The sequence below is a fragment of the Trachemys scripta genome, chromosome 1 (genome assembly GCF_013100865.1).
Source record: "Trachemys scripta elegans isolate TJP31775 chromosome 1, CAS_Tse_1.0, whole genome shotgun sequence".
NCBI lineage: Eukaryota > Metazoa > Chordata > Testudines > Emydidae > Trachemys > Trachemys scripta.
Window position 1 is genome coordinate 78,471,139 of NC_048298.1, and position 18,541 is coordinate 78,489,679.

Sequence of the window (18,541 nt, forward strand, 5' to 3'; positions counted from 1 at the left end):
GCCCCCGCCGAGCACCACCGGAACCCCCTTCCAGCGCCGCGCCCGTGCCGCCCCCTCGCCGAGCCCCGCGCAACCGAAGCCCGCCCCCCCAGCGCCACGCCGCCGGAGCACCCCCCTGCGGAATGCTGCGCCGCGCTCCCCACGCCACCCCTTACCAGGTGCCGCCCCAAGCATGTGCTTGGGTGCCTGGTGCCTGGAGCCGGCCCTGTCTGCAGCATGGAGCACGGGTCACTTGCAGGTTCAAACTAGTGTAAATGGTGGATTCTCTGTAACTTGAAGTCTTTACGTCAGGATTAAAGGACTTCAGTATCTCAGCCAGAGGTCAGGGGTCTATTATAGGAGTGGGTGGGCAAGATTCTGTGGCCTGCAATGTGCAGGAGGTCCGACTAGATGATCACAATGGTCTCTTCTGATCTTATGAATCTATGGTATAAAAGTCAGTTTGTATACTTGTATACTTGTGTGGAGTGGTGTATCTTAATATGGATCAGATGTCCCACCCAAACATAACTACAGCGCTAGGTTATATGGAAAAATAGACAGTCTTAAGGAGACAAAATTGATTAATTCACTTTAATATGATGGATGCCTCTGCTTGGTTATGTCCCCACATTGTGTATGTATCCTGTTAAATTTCCTCTTATTACTCAATCCTTCCCTCATTTCGTGCCGCCCATACTGCCCTAATCTCTCCACATCACATCAGTTAATTGGTTGGGTTTTTCTCTGTGTGACTGCTACTGCTCTGATTTTGTAGTGGTCCACAGATTTAATCACAATCAAATGTACATCAAACATCTGACAAAGAAAGACAGGGAGCATCTGTCCAGGGACCCAGATTCTCTTCTTTTGTTCGTGCCAAGTTGTACTGCTTAGGCAATGCAAAGAGTTAGGCAATGCAAAGCGTCAGACTCTGGTCCTAACTGGCATCTGAGAATTATCCTGCTGCAGGGGAGTTGTCAACTGACATAAGGTGGTATAGCTGGCTCCTTCACTAACTGCCTCCCACATGGTAGCATAGAGGGTGGGAGAGGGTATAGAGAGGAGATAACGCAGAATACATTCGAGTTCACCAATGCACAATTGTCATATGATCTCTGAGACCACAGGCAGTTGTTGTAAATTAGAGCAGCCCCTAATCTGTTCTAATTTATGCTGAAGGCTGAAGTCACTACAGTTGCACCATAAGAATGAGGGAGGTTTAACTTGCTTCCTAGTACCCCTCCACTCTTCTGCACTCAGTATGTCTCAGTGCAGAAGAGGAACTGAACCAGAGCGTTCAAGGAGGCCAGTGTGTATCATTAGTAAAATTCAAGCTAAGCTTCTAGAGTGACTTTGCCTGAAAGTTTCATCCTCTTCTCTTTCATGGGCTGCCTAATTGTTTCCTCTTCTCTGCACCACTGAAGAATAGAAATGGGAGAGGTAACACTTATAAATCAATTGACTTATCTTGGTGTAAGCTAACTTTTATTCTGATAAGTAAGATGTTTTGCTTTGGGAATATGGATTTTTAGAAGTCCTTCATCTAGACCATGTACTTAAGATCCTATGTGTGTGAATGCCAATGTTTATATTTATTGTCACAATTACGTTATGGGAGCTTGCATGGAGTAAGGTACAATTCCACAACAGGGAGGAATATCAGACTCTGGCCCACCGGGTGATAATTATAGTGCTGCATTGTAATATTCTGAAAGTTAAATAGAGTATTTTAAATCTGGCTAAGGGCAAAAGCACACAGTTTGAACAATGGAGGCAATACTGATGTCAATATTCAGGAACAAAAATGAACAAAGAACATGTACAAGTTTTACTGGAAATATCGACCTGTCTATCTTGGCCAGCTCCAAATACTATTATTCTCATTGAAATACCTTTCTCCTCAAGTAATCCCAGTGGGGCTACTCAAGGTATGAATCTCTCTAAAGTTCTCAGTATTATTTTTCTTATACTTCTCTACTACCTAGCAGCTAATACATACATCATACCTTACTCTTTGGGTATGTCTACACTTGGAAATGGAGGTGCGATTCCCAGCTTGAGGAGGCATATTCTTGCCAGTTCTCGCTGAGCTAGCATGCAAAAAATGGAGTATAACTGCGGCAGCATGAGTACTGGGGAGGGGTAGTCTCCCAGAGTATGATTCCATCCAAGACCCTGGGCACATACTTGAGGTGGCTAACCCATCCTTCTGGTTGCACTGCCAAGACCACACTCTATTTTCGGCATATTAGCTTGATGAGACCTAGTGCGGGTATGTGTCCTCAAAATGCAATACACCCCCAGCTCCAAGTGCAGATGTAACCTTTAGTAAATTCAAAAATGGCTTTTATCATAGATACCTGAATAAATCTGCAGAAGATATATAATAGGTCTCCCGACACTACTCCTGTTGAATAGACATATCCAGTGTTCATGGAAAAGGCAGAAAAATCTTTATAAAGCTGTCTGCTCTGAAACTATAGGTAGTTTTATATTTCTAATGAGGTCAAGTACTGAATAAGACTTCAACCACTCCTAAATAGTTGCTTTTATAAAAATAAATACATAAATAAAACTTCAGACAATTAAAGATATTTTATGTTTGCTTTAATGGCTAGAAAATGAAGGTTCATTTGTAATTCAAGCTTTTATTCTTGCTCAAGCCACAGTTCTTTTATTCTCATCCAACTGTGAGTATTTGGAATGTTGCTTTGTACTTTCAAAAATAACAGTCACATACGTTTGCTGTCCATATTCACATTGGATTCTTAGCAGTGAGATATGTAACAATACAAGTTTGCATAGCCGAATGTTCTCTGAGCATTTTTGTGGTTTCTTGGATAAATATCAGTAATCCAGTTTTTGATGCTCTCGAATTTGTGGAATGTGACATTTGGAATGGTATAAAGCTGAAGGTAATTCTACTCTGAAAAAACAAATGCCTTCTCTCTCTTACCGATGGATGAATGATCTACCACCCCCCACCACCAAATGCACTGAAAGGATAATATGGTCACCTTGAAAATTCCACCTAATAGTATTTGCTGAAAATGAACTATCTCATAGTGAAGTAGGGCCATATTTTGCCACTTTAGGTATTCAGCTTACATTCAAATCAATGGGAAGTCTGTGTTCACATTGAAATACAGCATTTAGCCCTCTAAATGAGACAAGCTCAGCAGAGCTCCTATTTGCTCAACTCAAAGGCATGCTGGTGTTAGCCATGCAAAACTGACTATCCAGTTCTCCTAGATATCCTCAAGTCCTGTTGCAATATTCCAGGCATAAAAGGAATCTCTGGTCTCATGGAATATCATCCTAATAATGGCTAAGAACTAAGACATGACTACAATATTTATTATAGGTCTAAAGTATTCAGGGAGAGATCAATAAAAAGGTCTGGAACAAACCTTAATTACTTTAGATTTGGTAAAAATTAGAAATCACAGAAGATATAGTTGGTCATAGCTATTATTATAGCTCCTACCTTCACAGGTTCTGTAGTTTCTGTTACATGAAGTAAACCTGAGTTAGCATGCACTCACTCACCCCGGTTGTTGTATCTGATGTCACATGGCATGTGTTCAGGAATGAACCACAACTGATGAAAACAACATCTGGGATCAGTACATACAGTAATTGTGAGATTCTGGAAGCAGAGTTTCTTCTGTCAGATGATGATTGTCATGTAAGACCCGGGAACAGTTGTCAATTGAAAAGCTTTCATATTGCTATTAAATATGGAGAGTCACTTGCAATTTGGTACTTTTTAAAGTCTCCTGTATCCTCCAGTTCATCTAAACCTCAAGAGTTATTCTTTTGAGATCTTGTCCACTTGGGTGCTATAATTCCATGTAACTATTGATATGGTTGTTCATAAGCTTTTAGTTTGTCCCAAAGAGCCTAGACCTGGCCTACCTGAGGGATTACCGCTTTCCCCATGCCATGCTGCCACAGCTGCAGGGCACTTAAGCTGAATGTGCCTTGTTACAAAAGTGAGGGGGCAGGTAGCAGGGTGTTCTTTGTGAGGGCTCCAGGACTCTGGAACTTGTTCTCCTTTGGTGACTATCCTGGCATGGTACACAATGCATCTATTTGATAGGGTTTTCAGAGACAACTGAGGGTTTCCTTTCCACAATAAAGGGGTAGGAAGAAGTCTCTGGAGGTGACTGGCTGAGTTACTGATGCAATGATTAATGCTGCTGGGATTTTATTTATTGTCTTCTTAATGATGTGAGGGCACTTAGAGCCTTGGATAGGTGTCTTATTTTTAAAAATATATAAATAAATAAACTCTTAATTTTGTCGAGGTGCTTGTCCCTTCCATTACAGCCCCCTCTGCTAATTTTAGTTAGTGCCATGTGTCTTCAGTGTACTGTATTCAGGTTATAATGAGGGATGTGCAAAACTGCTAGTCAGTTGAAACTCACTTGAATTGTGTCAAACTTAAGTAGAAAGGCTGATTTACAGGGGTTGAGAATCCCTTTTTGTCTCAGGTTTCATCAGCAAGTTAAAATTCAAGCCAAAACTCTAACACTCCGTTAACCAGTTGAGTTCCATTGGTTGCATAATGCAAATGGCTAGATGTATCCAGATCCCCCTAATCAAAGGTCCCCTCTCGCCTTCACTGGACATTAAGCTGTTGCATTATCTTAAATATCTTCCAGGGGAAAGCAGAAGGCTAGTGGACTTCCACTCCTTTTTGCTAGGCTCTTAGCGAGGTGATTGATGCCCCTATTTACCCATCCTACCCGTCCAAGTTAATCCTACTCCCTGTCCAAGTCCCAGATAAGGAGGCGCTTCATCAGAAGGAAATTCCCTTAGCCCTAGTACACTCTGAAACTGTCAGCTGTATAGCTAATGGGCAGTTGCTTGCAGCAGCAGGAGAGGGAGCATTGCCAGTCTTGCTGTTGCAAAATAGGATGGTGGATAGTCCACCCTTCATATGCAAAACATTCCTTATTTTGGATGTAAGCAGAGGGCCTCACATGGCCATGCTGCCCCCCAGAAGAAGTAGAATGTGGGGAAATGGCCATTCATCCAATCCCAGAAATGGCTAGTGGGGGTGGGAGGGAGATGATCCATTTGAAAGCTGCTGAGCCTCCCTTTCCAGAAAATCATATCAAGTCAAGTTGATGTGATTTGAGGGAAGGTGGGAGCCCAGGCCTGTTGGGAGAAGGCGTATGCAGGGATTAAGTGGATGTAAAAGCAAAACCCACAATGGTTCCAATGCAATTCTGAGGTGACTGGGTAAACTTTGACGTATTCAAGAACCTTTTAGCAATTTACATTTATATCGCAGCCAGCTCTAGGTGTCAACCCACTTTTTGCTTCAATAAACAATGAAAAATATAATTGCTGCAGGAGGTTGAAGTGGGGGCTTGGTGCAGAGTTTAGGCAAATTGCATTAGTTTAGATTAATGTATTTATGCCCAGTAGTTAAATTAGCTGAATGATGTGTGGAAGAAAAAGTTGTGCTTTCTATTTTATGGAGTTATCGAATCCTAGAAATATAGGGTTGGAAGGGCCTTTGAGAGGTTATCTAGTCCACCCCTACCCCCATGTTGAGGCAGGACCAAGTAAACGTGCATCATCCCTGACAGGTGATTGTCTAAGCTGCTCATAAAAACCTCCAATGAATGGGATTCCACAATCTTTCTCGATAACTTTAGCTTTCTAATTATAAACACAATTTTTCTGAATATCTAACCTAAATCTCACTTGTTGCACATTAAACTGAATACTTCTTGTCCAACCTTCAATGGACATGGAGAACAACTGATCACCGTCCTCTTTACAGCTACCCTTAACATATTTGAAGACTGTTATCAAGTCCCTCCTTAGCTTTCTTTTCTGACAACTAAACAGAGCCAGGGTGTCAAATGCATGGCCCACTGGCTGGATCCAGTCCATCTGAAGTATTTATGGGTTCCAAATGACATATTCAGATTGGGCAGAATCTCACCATTCATTTTGGTGAGGAGCGGGCGGTAAATGTAAGTTTTAACCCTGGTGGTTGCAAAGGAAACCTTCCAAATGCAAACTGTGTGTAAACTGATGTGGTGTTGCCTTCCTGTGTCTACAGACATCCTGCAGCAATGGCTTTGAATGGCGTAAGGAAGGAAGAGAAACAAAGAGAAGAAAGAGCAGTGGCCTGAAATTGGGCCTGTAGGTTTCCACTGAATGATTCTGAATGTGACAATAACATTCTGAATAAATAATAGTTGCTAAAAGTTCAGTAATTTTTTTTAGAGCTGGATTCTACCCTTAATCTTTGTGCAATGCCCTCCCATTACCTCACTGGGTGCTCTAATATAGACCAGTGGGGGGCAGGAGGGCCATGGCGTATTAAATGCATGTCTTGGCTCAGGGACTATAACTGTTGGATCGCTCCCCAAAATAACTGAATGGGTTTGAAACCCTGGGATTTGAGGGTTGATCAGACTGTTAGGGTGGCCAGGTGAGAGATGGAAGAAAAATGAAGAAAGAGAGGAAAAAAGAAAGAGTCAACCAACCTTCTGTTAACCCATAAAATAAGGTTCAAGTGTGGTAGACAATTAGGTCTGGTCTACACTGGGGGAGGGGGAAATCGATCTAAGATAAGTCGAAGTATCTTGGATCAAATTACCTGGGGTCCACACGGCCCGGGATCGACGGCCGCAGTTCGCCCGTCGACTGCGCTACCGCCGCTCGCTCTGGTGGAGTTCCGGAGTCGACGGTGAGCGCGTTCGGGGATCGATATATCGCATCTTAACGAGACATGATATATCGATCCCGGATAAATCGATTGCTACCCGCCGATACGGCGGGTAGTGAAGACATACCCTTAGAGATGCTTCTCATTTTATCTTGCATCATTTCCTTCATTCCTAGTTTATATTCCACTAAGCAGATAGCAATGCTAAAAAGTGTAAATGCAAACAAATAAAAACATATTCCTTTCCCTTCACTTTGTGTAAAAGATATTTTAATTGTCTGCAAATGGAGGGTCCCATTGTATGAACCGCTGAGTGTCTTCAACTCCCACCAACTTCAGTTAGAGTTGTGGGTGCCTAGCACCTTGCAATGGCTAAGTTAATTGCTTTTCACTAAAACAGCTAAAAATAAACTAAGCAGTAACATATATCCTTTCCATTTCTGCCTGCTACTGGCAAACTAGCTAGCTACAAAGTAATATATTCATAAACCAGCGGTGAGTTATTACAAAACCTGTCAGTTAGTGCTTATAAATAGTTCAAAACAACCTGAAACAATGGAGGCTCTTTGTATGTGGCAGAGCTCAATGATTTATGGTGGGAACTTTTTTCAGGAAACAAAAAGAAAACCTAAGCCCACCTCGTTGCATGGATCATTGTAATTATAATCTTGAAACAGTTTTATATGCAAAACCCCATTCACAAACTTCAAAGATTAAAAATATGTCTCTGGCAGATGGTAAAACCAGGCATATGGTCAATTTATAGCTGTAAAAAACATGAGGAGACAGAATTATGAGCAGAGGAGAGATGTGGGGAAGGTTTTCTGTTTATTTGTTTGTTTTTTTGAATTTTGAACAAAGTTTGGTTTTAGGTGTAGAGAAATCTCTGCGTGGAGGAGATTTTATCTGCACTGAACTACTGAGCACCCGCCAAAGGAAAAAGGAAAGCTTTTAGAACTTCATCATTCAGAGTCAATGTTGGAACTAAAGTTTTCCTCTTTATTTTATTTGCTCTTCTCTTGTTGTACTCATTATTTTCCCCAGTTTTCTTTCTTTCTTCCTTTCTTTCTTAGAGTGCTATACATGAAGACAGCCCGGAGAGCAACTGAAATTCAGCAAGCCTGAAATTATTATTTTTTAAAAGAAGCATTTGTCTGGTATATACCATGTACACTCCTGGGGTTAGCTAAATAATAAAGAATAGAATAGAAGCAATTGGAGGGGAGGTGACTGACAAGTACAATTAATTTCCATGTTCTACATTCCATTTGCTACACTCTCATATTATGTTAGCACAGTTATGCTAAATAAAGGAAAAATCCCAAATTCAAACTTTGACCTCTCCACCAAAGATCACCAGTGTAGCTTTCATATGAGAGTTCAACCATTCATGTGCTTTAGCCCTATGGCAGTCAGACTGTGGTAAACACTATACAGTCAGTTTCAGATATAGTCTTAAAATTTAGTACAGTCATTCATTGTAGCTCTGATTTCCAGGGGGAAAAAATAAATATGAAATGACTCTCATAGGTTACACAAAGGCCATCAGTCTAGCAGCTAACAAAAATTGTGTGTTATTTGCATGAGGCAGGTACACTGGGTGGTCTCCAATTTGGAGAATTTAAGGTCATCTGGTGTCATCGGTTCTATGTGTAGGGTTTTAGCTACAAACATTTTGCAGGTGAGTGGGTAACCACTGGAGGGTTGACTGTGATCAACTGGAAACCACATCTACATGTGAGTTGTACATTCCTTCACTGAAAGCCTGATCCTAATTGGGGTCTCTGGGTGCTATTGCAGTACAAATAGTGAGCCTAATTTTTCCATTTCTGTACTAATTTTAAATCACAGTAACTTCACTGAGGTCAATAGAGTTATAGTCAGTGTAAGTGTAGAGAATCAGTCCCCAAAGCGGTAATAATGATAATATATGGGTGGGGGGGAGTTAAAATATATGCATCAGAACTATGACTGCACTGAATAAACATAGCTTGTGACCATATTTTACTATTCAAACCCGACTCTCTTTTATATTGACAGATCTCTTATTTTAATAGTAGTCATAGTCTGAAAAATATCATACTTTATCAGCTCAATTTTGTGTGTATGTGTGCTTGTAAGAGAGCAGAGCAGAGTTTTGTTCTGAAGTGGGCACCTGGGGAATATCTGTTTTGTGTGGTCTCACTATGTCACTGCATCGAAGAATAGTGGAGCAAACAGTGTCTCTTCCAACTAGAAATAAGTGAGTATCACTTTAAATTTTCAGTAGTACTGCAGATGTGAATCATTAGGCCACACTGTGCTATTATGTTGCACCACTTTTTAGGGACATGTCTAAATGAGGATAAGCTAACGCCTAACTGGAAATGTATGTGATGCTTTTCAGACAGGACAGTGAGTAACTTTTATAGGGCCTAATCCCACCAGCTACTGAGCACCTTCCAAGAGATGCTCCATGCACTCAGTTCCCATTATATTAAGAAGGCTTCTCAGGATATTCTCAGTTCCGTAGTGGAATTCCAGCTAAAAGAAATATTTCAGGAAACAGGCATGCCATAAAGATTAGTGTCTATGAAATGTTTAGGCCTTCATCACCAAGTATATTACAACAAACCAAATGATCCATGTTTCACTTCCACGATAGATCCCACAATCACTGGTATCTCATTTACAACATGGAATCGTATTTTGCACTTTATGGTGCACCACAAATACAAACAAAAGAACACACCGCTAATTACCTTTGTGACTTTTGTGGTTTTTGGAATGCAGGTGGGAGGAAAACTTTATTCTATATGTATAAAGAGGCGTGTGATACATTTCCCAGTCCTCACAAACGAAAAGTATCCTTGGAGAATGACTTGCACTTTTGTTCTGTTTTTTTTTTAAATATCTCCTGTGAAATATCTGTCACCAGAGGACATGGAACAGACAGTAAAATAAATACACATTGATCCGATTGTTATTAAAGATGACCAAGCTATCATGTAAAAGTGAAAACTATTATCAATAGATTCGGTCTTGTTTTTTCCCCCTGCCTTTCAAAGATTAGGGGCATGATTCTATGTTCCTCAGTAACACAAAGCTCCTTTGAAATGAATGAGCGCTTTGCCTCAGTCAGAAGCTCAGGATCAGGCCCTAAGGAAAGCAAAGTGCTTGATCTTTAAAAGAGCTAATGAATCCTGCAAAGCAGATAGAAGAGATTCAGGGTCCCTGGTGAATCCAGTGACTTTCAAAAATGGTACATACTGTTTGAGTGATAAACTGCACTCTGGTGCATTTGTTTCTGAAATCTTGTTCTAGCTCTGAAGGAGGATAAGGGGTAAAGCAATTGGACCCTTCCTGAAAGACAGTGTGTGGCCAGCCTATTGTCGAGGTGATCAAGGCAAGCCTGAATGTTTCTCTGTCATGAGGAGTCACTGCTGACTTATTTCTCTCTAGGCTGTTAGACATCAATCCAACTGTGCAGGGACGGAGTCTGAGGGGGGGAGAGAGAACATTCCTGCTGAACGACTTACAGAACAGTGTAATACTATCCAGCCCTCCTACAGGAAAGAAAAAGGGCCTTGGAAGTCATTACAATGAGGGAAGGGGGCATGAGGTTAGAGGCACAGCATGTGGAAACTAGCAGTAACTTGTACTCAAAAGCATGACAGTCACACTGTAGTCGGCAGGGGCTAGGGTAAGAAAATAGCCTCTCCCCGGCAATATTTTCTGATGTACTGGATGCAGGGGTGGTAGTGTTATTATTTATGGTTTGTGCTGTCCCTGACATGGATCAGGGTCCCATTGTGCTAAGCACCGTAGAGGCACGTCACACAAACAGAGTCCCTGCCCTCAGAGTTTACGATCCCAGTTCAGTAGATGGTTGCGACAAACAGATGTGGGGAGCACAAGTGAGATGATTATGGTTAGATTAATAGGCAGTGGTCCCAGAGCACCAGTGGACTGTCCATTGTTGAGTATTTTATAGGGAGGGATGAAAAGAGAGGGGTGACATGGTTGGAGCGATGAGCCAGGAAGATAATCTTCGCAGCAGTATTTTGAATAGATATAATGGATACAATGTTTTACCCAAGCTATGTTTATGAGACCAGGAACCCTGAAATAATGAAATGTCCATGGAGAGTAGTTTTTGTTTGTCCAATGCAAGAGCCCTTTTGCTCCTCGGTTGCTCCTCTAACCATTGGCTACAGAGCTATATCATTCCCTTCTGCACATTTCGTCTCATATATACTTCTGAAGTTCAGAAATGGATCACGATAACTCAATTTTATTAGCTATATTGAAAGCAGCTCTTTAAAGAGTTAACGTAAGAGAACACATTTCTCTGTACCTCCCCCACCCCCATGTCTGGAGGTACTGTGTGCCATTGGCAGCTACACATTGGAGGTGTAGCTATGCATGCCTGGGTTGATTTACTGCATTGTCCAATGTCATAAATAGTATTTGATCCTCCTTTTAATGCTAGCCCAGCCTTCTTGAATTGGATGAACACAGTTTTGGTAAATCCAAGTGAATGAAGTTTTCAGTGTACCAGAGAAGATCCCACCTTCTCCTACCGCCACTGCAACTGGTTCCCAGCTTATTTTCCTCCATGGTTATTTCTCTGACCATTCTTTTAAAACATGAAGTGCAAATTTTGCAAGTGACTAGTTACTCAAAGGGTATAGAGTACCTGTAGCTTCCTGATGGCCAGGGAACTCCTGAGCATTTTTCTTTGCAGATCTTTCCCTGGTCATTGTTGTTTCTACCTCTGTCAGCTTGTAGTGAGAGCAGGGAATTTCTTTCATATATAGCAACTCTTTGTCTCCAGATTCATCCCAGCACATCCTATTAACAGACCACACAGTATGATAACCATAATATATGTTTCTATGTCCTCTGGATGAGCATCAGTGTCCAGATGTGCTGTTGGCAAATTATTTTCTGCATTTGTTCTCTTGAGCCCTGGGTGTGAGAGAGGAAAGCAAGGTAGGGCACATCTGACCTTTGTCATCAAGTGATGTCTCTGGATATCAGAGTTTGCAATGAGAGGTACCTTCTCAAAATCCTGCAGGCTGAGTACTTAGGTGGAGACAGTGCACTAAAGGACCAATCCAAAACCCACTGAGGTCAATGAGTGACTTTCCATTGATTTTATTGGGCTTTGGATAGGGCCCCAATACAGCCTGAGCACCTAGAGAGTCAGAACTCTGTCCCTACCTATTCTGATTTTTGATCATTGCAAACAAACATCTGAAAGCTGGCCAATAAAAAGCCGTCATCTTCCCTATTACATGCTCAGCATACCCCTTTCTGAAAGTCTTGCTGCTCAGCCATCACCAGTCTGGTCCTTTTTGTCTATGAGGTCCTGTTCTCTATAACTTCCCAGATGCCCTCATGTTTAATTGTGCAGTGTTCCATGAAATTTGTTACCATCATAGTCACTCATTCACATGCAAAACTCCCCAACCTGGATATTCTTTTTAAAACGTGCATCCAAAACTTCTGAGTTGTGACAAAAGTCCATCTTAAGGTGAAACACGACTGCCCCTTGGCTTCCAACTACAGCTGGTAAAAATATAACATAATTCCCCTGGCAAGCTAAGTGATTGATCCTATATTTTCACTCCTCTCCCAGGGGAAAATAAACCAGTGGTGAATGTTAAGTGGTGGATGTGCCAAAATGACCCTTTCATTCACTGCCATCTTTGTATTTCATTTCAGCCACAGTAATGAAAAAGTGGCAGGTTATAAAACTGAAAAGCTAAATGCACAGTGCGTTTCAAAATTACTGTATATAGAAAAGCATAATGTATATATCACAAAGTTACATGGCAGGCAATGGTTATCAGAAACCTTCCCCTGTCATTTCACATGGAATCATTTAAGACTTTTCTATGTGCTATTGCAGGGGTTCTCAAACTTCATTGCACTGCGACCCCCTTCTGACAACAAACATTATGACATGACACTAGGAGGGGGAACTGAAGCCTGAGCCGGCCCGGGCCCAGTTGCCTTGGGTGTAGAGGCCAAAGCCTGAGCTCCACCGCTCTGGGATGAAGGGCCAAAGCCAAAGCCCATGTGACCCCTGATCCCCGCCACAAAGGGATGAAGTTCTTAGCTTCGGCGCCATACTGTGGGGCTCAGGCTTCAGCTTTGGCCCTGGGCAATGGGGATCAGGCTTGGACCCCTTACCCCAGCAAGTCTAATGCCAGCCCTGGCGACTCCATTGAAACAAGATTGTGACACACTTTGGGGTCCTGACCCACAGTTTGAGAACCATTGTGGTATAGTAACACTTCTTCTAGATCCAGACTGGGCTATGTAAAGACTTGTTATAAGACACATTGCACATTCGTAGACCTATGTGCATAATCTTTCACAGGGTTTCTTCTATAAGACCTCCCAGATTCAGCTGATGAATACATCGCTGTGACTCTATTTTTATATACTATAAATAGTAATTAATGGTTCTGTACCATGACCGTTAAAATGCTAGAAAATGGATTTTTTCTACATGGTGAATTTAGTGCTGGTGAAAGGTAGCAGATTTACCCAAAGACCTCTGTGTAACCATAGAAAAGAAAGGATATATTGCAAGTAGCAGCAGTGTAAGCTTTCCTCCATTATCCTAGCGGAGCCACCTCTAGGAGTAAGAGAGTAGTTCGGTTTCTGTATCTCTTTGCTGAGACCGCCAACATGGGTACCAAGTAGTTTCAGAGGATTTTAAGATGTTGGACACATATCTAGTTGGAAACTATTTAGGAAACCGCAACTCATTTCATGACCACTGGATAGTCATTGTATGGTTACTGCTTTCAGATGCTTGTGGGATAGTGGCATTTGAACCATTGACCTAGACACTCTGTATCCCATCACCACTCCCTTGGACTATCTTGGCTTCTTCCCATTTAGCATCTGATCCAGAGAGATGTCGCAATTAGTTGCAAAATGTGTGCGTTCTAAAGCACAGCCCTAAGGAACCGAGCAGTTTTGTCCCATTTGCTTTTATACCCCAACTTTGTCTTTGGTTTTTGATCTGTGCAGGTTTTATCCCTTCCTGCTCCAAGTTTCACTTTGGGATCTGGCTTTGTTCAAACCTGAAATTCAAAGTGAGAGCAGCCAAGGTGAAAGAATTTCATCCACTTTCACAACAGCAAATGTGTGCATGACTTTTATTAAAAAACCATACGCTGGCCCAGGTTTGCTCAAAACTGGGTCATTTAAAAGATGTGTGAAACCTGTCAGGGAAGCTGAGGGGTGTGTCTACATTCCACAAAAAATTACAGTACATTCAGTACAGGAATATATGTGTGGGGTGAGGGGAAAAGGCTGGGGGGGGTGCAAAAATGGCTTCAGTCCACCTTTGCACGTCCTTGTATCCTTGATGCAGACTTGCTATATATTAGAGCAGCTTCAGCATTCTAATCTGTGTTGCAGCAGCCAAGAATAATTTAGAGTGCAACATTCCCCAGCTATGCCCTTCCCACCCTGACCATGCAGTTGACCCATTTCTATACCAGAGGCTGCTAGTGGGTGTGGCATAGAGCATTGTGACCCACTCAATGCTGCCTAGAGAATTCCCTTACACTAGTTAGGACACCCCAGAGGCGGGTTCCACTAGCTATATAGTCCTTTTACACCATCAGAGTGGCATAAGAATTCAGGCTTTTGGTCTGAGATTCAAGGGTGTAATGAAATGTGAAACAGTTTGGCAGAAGCCACATAACCAGATGTGGGCTGAATTCTAAAATCCTTATACATTCAAAACTCCCTTTGATTGCAGTAAGAGTTGCATGAGTAACATCTGAGCAAGGGCATCAGGATTTGGGCCCGTGTATCTAGGCAAGAACCTTCCTTACCCCCTTGTTCAGACGTGCATAACATATTGTGATTATATTTGATGACATTTCTGCTTTCTGTAATAGGTCTTCCACTGTCATATTTTATCATTTCATAAGTATTCTGCCTTTTCCTGCTGAATTCTGATGAGAAAAAGATGATATTTTTTTTTACCCTAGCAAGTCAGCAAAGATCGCGCGTTGACACAAAACAGACGTGTCCTGCATCCTTTGAAGACTGGGACGAAAGATGGAAGCAAAAGATTGCAGCGAAGCACAGCTGGTTGATAAGCATGTTGAATTTTTGCAATGATTAGCTGTGTGAGAGGGAAGAAGCTTTTTTAATTTTCATGATGAAAAACACGTCCATTCAGATGTATCAAGCAAATTAAAAGAAAACAAGGCATGTCAAGTACACACAGAGAATTTTGTCTTATTAAAACATGAAAGCTCAGTTCCAGGCAAGAAGTAAACAGCACTTTCCATTTTCCAGAGCCATGTACAGTCATACAGGGTTTGACAGTTACTAGCTGTCCCAGATGATATTTGCTGCTGAACTCTGGGCTGTGTAAATCTACATAGTCTGACTATGGGTCCGTCTGGCTCCCCTGGCTCTGAGACAGAGCGAGATAGACACAGACTACACAAGCGCCACCTCACTTACAAATGAGTAACAGCAGCATATAAGAGACTTTCATTTCTATCATGAGTTGGATCACTATTATTATTTATTAGTAACATTACAAAATATCGTATAAATGCAAATCACTAGGGACCCAATTCCCCTCTGACTGAAATCAATTTGAATTTGCTATTGATTTCTTTAAAAGTAGGACCAGACCCTGGAAGAGCAAAGTATTAGTAAAAGAAAAACAAAAATCTCCCAAAGGTACCTTACAGTTTAAGGAACTGTTCCTGCTCCCACAGCAGTGAATGGGAATTTTGCCACTGCAATTCCGTGAGATGAGAATCAGGCCTTAGGTAGGATCTAAATTATATTTTATAACAAAAATGGTGAGTTATATTGTCCTTTATCGGGTTATGGCATTCTAAAGGCACGTCCTTAAACCTGAAGCTATCCTTCAGTCTGTTAAGAGTACACAGAGGGCCTAATATGCAACTTCTTGGGTGCAAATTGCTAGGTTTGAGTAGAGCCCCACTGATGTGAAAGAAGTTGCAGGATCAGGGCTACAGTGTTTCATTTTTCCTCTCCTTTTTGACCTACAAGACACATGGGATATCTTGTTTTGTTGTGGATTGTGAAATTCATTGAAAATCCTTTAAGGAGAAACCCCTCCTTAGCTCTCCCTTTCCCTTCCAGCCTTGACTTCCATAAGAATAGTGATAATGAAGAGACTAGGGACAGATTCACAAGCATGCATAAGAACAACCATACTGGATCAGACCAAAGGTCCATCTAGCCCATTATCCTGTCGTCCGACAGTGGGCAATGCCAGGTGCCCCACAGGGAATCAACAGAATAGTTAATCATCAATGATCCATTCCTTGTCGCCCATTCCCAGCTTCTGGCAAACAGAGGCTAGGGACACCATCCCTGCACTGACTCCTGTGCACTACTCTGGCATTACAAAGCAGCCATAAACTCATTAAGCTGGGTTTACATCAGCTTTGCATTACTGGAGCAGTGCAAAGCAACCAGAGCAAATGTGGCCCTTCATTTTCAACAACAATTCAGGCATTCAAAGTATTTTATTAGAAGTCCCTGGGTCAGGTCTTTTGGACTTGGGTCATCACATGTCAGTCAGGGCTAAAGGCTAGTTTACAAAGCCAAAAGTGAATTTCTTTATATCAAACATGAAAAAAAAATCTTTTCCCTTTATTGAGTGCTACCAGTTTAACATCAAAACCAAAATGGAGTTATTGAGTTCAAAAGTGCCCGTTCACAGCTGCTACTCAGAAAAGACTATTTAAACTGACATTTAAGAGGCACTTAGTCTAATACATAGGCAAAGAGAATCTAACAAATATAAACAATGGGATTATTGTGTTTTTAAACAGTGCAGATTGCTCACATGCACTCTTTTTCTCTTGGGTTACTTCATAAAACTTGTTTGCACAAGGTCTCAGTGCAAGTGTACAGCAGCCAGCTGTTAACGTTTCTAAGTATTCCTTCACAAGAGAGACTGCAGCGAGTTCTGCGTGGTCGTTACGACAGTTCCTGTCTTTCTGCCTGCTCTGCACTCAGGGGCGGCTCTATGTTTTGCCACCGAAGCCGCGGGACCGGTGGACCTCCCGCAGGCATGCCTGTGTGACTGCTGCCCTCATGGCGACCGGCAGGCCGCCCCCTGCGGCTTGCTGCCCCAGCCACGCGCTTGCTGCGCTGGTGCCTGGAGCCGCCCCTGTCTGCACTGGCAGATCCTTTGGCCCATGCGGAGCCACAGTGAGTTTGAAAGGACTCTGCACTAGCATAGGAGTCTATATACGGGGAATCTGACTGCAGAATCAGGATTAGAACTATTATTGTTATTCATTTGTATTGGTGTAGCACCTGAAGGCACCAGTCAGGACTGCGGCCCCACTATACTAGGCACTTTACAAATCCATAGTAAAATATAGTTCCTGCCCTTAAATGCTTACAATCTAATGATACAAATTAGGTCAGAATTCAGCTTCTTAAAAGGTTTTTCAATGCAGATGAGCGTCTACACTGAAGACAATTATGTCAATGAAATATATTTTAATAAGTATTTTACTTTAAATATGTTCTGGGGATTCAAAATGCCTTGTGTGCATGTACATGCAAGACATTATATATGTCTGTGTCTTCAGTCAGATCATGCTCAGATAAGCTCTGGAAGTATAAATAAATAGACAGTATAAATATTGTTGGAAGATTTGCTTATTCCTTAGACATTTTTCCTGTTTGGATTTGTAAACAAAAAATATTCAAAAGCTACATTAACTTTACAGGGGACAAAAGTGTTCAAATGACAACTAGACTCTCAGATCAGCCAATAAGCCATTCAGAAGCAAGGCAGTAACTCCATTCTTACCTCACCACATTTTGTAAATTGCACAGCTGTTCTGATCCTCTTCCAGGGTGCCATACACTAGAGACTGATGGAGTATCTCATTCACAGGGACTGTCATATCTAGGCAAAAGAGGGTGAATTAATGATAGGTACTCTCCTAAAGTGAAAATAGCTCCATGAGGCTCTGATTCTGCCCCTTCTTATGCAGGTTGATCTGAGTAGGACATTTGTGGAATGAACTACTACTGAACTCAAGGAAGGGTTGCAGTAACAGGCCCTAAAGTATTATCTGCATGCATCTATATACACACACTAATTTGTGTGACATGATCTATTTTACTTAGTAGAGTGTGAAAATAAAAGATTTTGTGGTCCACGTTGAATTCAGGACCCCCTACAGCAGAGCCTCTGTGGAAAAGAGTGACACCACTGATGAAAGGGGTGCTGATTATAGGTAGCTGCTGAAGGGTAAAATGTCTACTTGTATAGAAGAATAAGTCTTGATAGTATCATTTTATAATGGCCGCCGTGGAAATTGATTTATGCTTGACTATTAAAATAGCTAGTCCCCAAAACAGGGTTAAATAGTAATAGCAACACAGAAATTTACCGCCACAATGTAATCAGTTATAGATAAATAATTGGCCCAGAAAGCTAGTCAGACACAATGCACCTAATAACGGCATTTTCTCCTCTCTTTTTAAACAGGTCACAGCTTTTCTCTCTCTGACTCTGAATCAGATTTTCCTCTGTGCTGAAGGCTAGGCATGTGAGTCTTTGGGCAGGTCTTCACTATGGGGGGGGGGTCGATTTAAGATACGCAAATTCAGCTACGCGAATAGCATAGCTGAATTTGACCTATTGGAGCCGACTTACCTCGCTGTGAGGATGGCGGCAAAATCGATCTCCGCGGCTCCCCATCGACGGCGCTTACTCCCACCTCTGCTGGTGGAGTAAGAGCGTCGATTCGGGGATCAATTGTCGCGTCCCAATGAGACGCGATAATTCGATCCCCGAGAGATCGATTTCTACCCGCCGATTCA

General features: G+C 42.0%; 1 long non-coding RNA gene across 1 annotated transcript in view; it reads right to left on the reverse strand.

The window, feature by feature from the left end:
- The window catches only part of LOC117869574, a 25,022-nt gene extending 7,410 nt beyond the window's left edge, over window positions 1–17,612 (reverse strand). The window contains exon 1 of the long non-coding RNA XR_004643827.1: window positions 17,520–17,612. This is a non-coding gene — a long non-coding RNA (uncharacterized LOC117869574). The remainder of the gene's footprint in view (window positions 1–17,519) is intronic.
- Between the last annotated feature and the right edge of the window lie 929 nt (window positions 17,613–18,541).